This window comes from Patagioenas fasciata, chromosome W, assembly GCF_037038585.1.
Source record: "Patagioenas fasciata isolate bPatFas1 chromosome W, bPatFas1.hap1, whole genome shotgun sequence".
In the NCBI taxonomy this organism is placed as follows: Eukaryota; Metazoa; Chordata; class Aves; order Columbiformes; family Columbidae; genus Patagioenas; species Patagioenas fasciata.
The window spans coordinates 67,090,330-67,094,248 of record NC_092559.1 but is presented as its reverse complement, the minus strand read 5'-3'; the positions used below and the strand labels follow the sequence as shown (position 1 = coordinate 67,094,248).

At 42.5% G+C, this 3,919-nt stretch overlaps 1 pseudogene; it reads right to left on the bottom strand.

Annotated features, from left to right (window-relative positions):
* Positions 1-219: 219 nt before the first annotated feature.
* On the bottom strand, positions 220-1,966 carry LOC139826341 (uncharacterized; annotated as a pseudogene).
* Positions 1,967-3,919: the final 1,953 nt, after the last annotated feature.

The window sequence follows — 3,919 nt, the reverse complement described above, 5'->3', positions numbered from 1 at the left end:
CACTTCTTCTGGACGGCAGCTATTGTCCCTGGGTCAAAGAGACCCTCGTAACAATCACTTTCAGGAGGCGGGGGCTGGTTTGGCTGAAGCAGCAGGTGAAGTCCATACAGCAGCCATTGTAAGCAGCAGCCCCCCCATATCGGAGAAACCAGTGCAACACGATGCTTCTCCTCGGGCCTCTCTCCAAGTCATTGTCCATGCGTTCTTTGTGTCAGGGCCTCAGTTCTCTCAGATCTTGATCAGGTCTTGGTGTTGCAACAATTCCTTTACCAATGTAAGATTCATCCTGATAGGTGTAGGCAGTAATTCTTGAATCAGCGTGTAATTAGATTGTATAAGTTGATGAGATATAACTGGTGCGAGATAAGAAAATTCAAATCCATTAATTTTAGCAAAATTACAAACACAAAAATTAATTATTTTTAACATTTTTAACATTTACCATGACTGTATCTACTAATATAGAGTTGCAAGTGGTCCTCAAGCACACACAACCTTTGCCAATATACACTAGTACCGTTTCTCGATTATCAGGACGAACCTCAAAGTGGCAAACATTCTGCTCAGTGTCCAGACAAATGTCTTGAGCACTGATTGTATTACTTTCACAGATGAATCCTTGCTGTTCTCGCACAATGCAAGATTCTAAATTAACAGTTTGCCATTTTTCATCTACTTTTTGGGCCCATACTCTATGCTCGAAAGGACAGAGTATAGTTACGTTGTGGTTCAACCCTAATGCAATGATTGGGTAAATTATGTATATTGTAGCATTATGTATGGTTAACACAAAGGTCATGGCTGTGTTCGTGATGGGGTTATAGGTAAAGTTTACCTAAGTCCACCAGGACTGGAGTTGTCTCTCAAATTCAGTGGTACTGTCCCAAACAATTTTCCGAATTTCGGTAGGGAAAGTGCCTTCTTCACCTTCTCTTATGATCGAGGCGGCCACTGATTGCATCCACAGTTGTGCCTGAGTACAACTGAGAGCCAAAGAAAGGTTATTTTGGACTACACCAAGTGCATCAATTATCAGTTCGTGGTCTTTTACATTTACCTTTTCCCATTTTGGTAATACTTTGGATAACAGCCACTGGTTAGTTCCCAAAGCCAATAGGGAAGACTGCAAGGGCATTTGCAATTTTGCTAAATCACTAGTTGTAGCAGCCAATTTATTCATTAATATCTCTGAATCAATACCATTTAGAACTCCCAATCCTGTCCCCAACACACCAGTTAGGTCTCTTGGTGTTCTATTAGGAATTAGTTTCCTCAGCCAGGTTGTCCATCCTTCGAAGGAGGTCCTTAAGAAGGGAGAGCAGGCTGGCTGAATCTCAGAAATGTTATTCTGCATTAACAACTCAACACGCCTGAGAGACCATTCTGGATTGAACAACATTTGTTGTTGGCCTATATTTTTGATCACATATGGTCCAATTTCAAAAATTTCCGGACTAGGTACAACTAGGTACAGTTGGGTGGTAGGTGTCACGACCTCTATCCTGAGTTCCCCCCAATGTTTGGTATTATTTTTACCACACATTACTTTATGAGCATATTGTATTGCAGTCAAATTTAGCCAACAATTTTGGCTTTGTCTTTTGCATGATATAGTAGAGCCGTGTAGCCCAATTCCATAGCTGTTTGCTGGTTCGGTGAGGGACTCAGTAATCAGTCTGCATTGCACGGAGAGGTCGTCACCCTGGACCACCATAAAAGAGGGTGAAGTTTTATTTTTGTCATTTGGTGTGAAAACGCTGTCTTTGTTGTGATAGGCTACTATTGCTACAAGTGTCACTAGGGGTTCAGAGACAGCATTTATTTTAAATTTGTAGTTCAGGCCTAGTAGTTCTGACCGGTTAGCATGATTGTTTCGCCAATTACACACCACCCAGATGGTCCTTGTTAAAGTGATGTTGTGCCAACAATCAGTTTCTTCATCCTTGCAGGATTTAGTAATCTCCATGTTGTAGGTACTTGGGTCCAAGGTGGTATTGTTGTAATTGCTGAGATTCTTTTGGCGACAACACAAAATGAGAGAATATTTTTTATCACATTTCTACTCCGCAGTAGGACAGAGTTTTGCTGAGATGTTAGGGTGAATTTGGGTTGTCGAATTTAGATCTAAAAGGTTTCCAGTAACTGTAATTGAAGAGACTTTCTCATGGTTATATCCTTCTACCTTTCTGCATCCTACTTTAATTTTTTCTCCAATTGTACCATTCAGGACTCTAATCCAATCCTTCCTATCCCACTTCCATTCATTTAGGCGATACACTTTGCCATCATGCATTACTACAGTAGCGAAACTTGGAAAGCAGTCTTTGGGATATGGTCCTAGAGCAGTAGTGTATCTAACAGTAGCTTCAGACCAAGGCCATTTAGCATATTTTTGGTTATGAATAGGTGAGAGGATGCAGAAAAGTATTAGTAACCCAGTTATACTTTTGGTCATCTTGGCAAACTAGGCCTTCAGATTCGATTCTTGGATGATTCGTGTTATTCTCTGTGTCCCTCGGAGTTCTCCTGCAAAAAGGAAAACAAACAGGGCTCGCCTCTTCAGGGCAAAAATAATTTAAATGACGGAATTATCCACCGGGTATTTATCCGATGTTCCTTGCCCAGGGCATCGGAAGCTACCCATGAATTTGCGTTTAAAGGGGTTTTCAATACCAGTGGTACACTTCCCACAGTGGGGAGTTCCACCAGGACTGGCTGTCCTGGGTAATGGGCTGGACCCTTGGAATCATTTGGTCCCTTTAGAGAGGGAATCAAAGAAGGGGCTTTTGGACAGAAAGCAGTGATTTTGGGGCATCCATTTACCCCCCACCTGTCATTTACCCCTGTGACAGCTTGCCACAAAAAACCGTTTTAGGAGGCCGTTTGTTCTTTCTACAATTTCATTAGCCTGTGGGTAATATGGGGTGTGAAAAATCCATGTAATCCCTTCACTTTGTGCCCAATCTTGTACGATTTTAGCAGTGAAATGGGAACCGTTGTCAGACTGTATTTCTTGTGGCTTTGGAAAAGTTCCAAACCGTTCTTGCAATGCTTTCACAGTATTTTCACCTGTAGCTTTTTAAAAAGCTTCTGCTTGGACTAATCCTGATGTAATTTCCACTCCCGCCAGTACGAAATGCTTGCCCCCTGATTTCTTAAAGGGGCCAATGTAATCCACCTGCCAGGCATCCCACAAACCTTTACCTTCCCTTAAATGCAGAGGGTTATCTTCTAAAGGGTGCCTTTCTAGACATCTCCAACATTGTTCGCAAGCTGATATGTAGGTTTTACACATTTCTCTGGTGACAGGCCAGCCTCGGGCCAGAGCTTCACGATACAAGTCTTTAGCTCCAGTATGTTTGCGCTTTACGTGTAACCATTCTAACAAGCGTTCCCAGTCTTCTGAAATTTGATCCTTTTGTACAGGGGCCAATCTTGCTAATTCATCAGCTCGGTTATTCCATTCTCCTGCGGATCCCCCATCTACCTGATGAGAAACCACCCAGCCCACAGCAAAGTTTCCTTTTCTAGCAATACTTAAGATTTCTTGCCACTTTTCTTTCTGCCACACTGGAATCCTATTAACTTCCCATCCGTTCTGTTCCCAGAAAGGAAGCCACTCGGTACAGCCCTTAAACACAGCATAAGAGTCAGTATAAATGTGTACAGGGGTAGCAGTTTGTGTTTCATGTTGGAAAACACTCCATACTGCAATTAATTCACCTACTTGTGCACTACCCTCTCCCTCTGTTATAATCTGTTCTTCGGAAGAGGTATGGAGTGCGACTGCCCTGTATTTCCATGCTTTTCCTTCTCTTTTAGCAGAAGCATCAGTAAACCAAGCACTAGCTGACCAACCATGCGAAAAGGGAGGTGCAACTTGAATCACTGAGGCAGGTTTGTCTTGGTCATTGTCCAA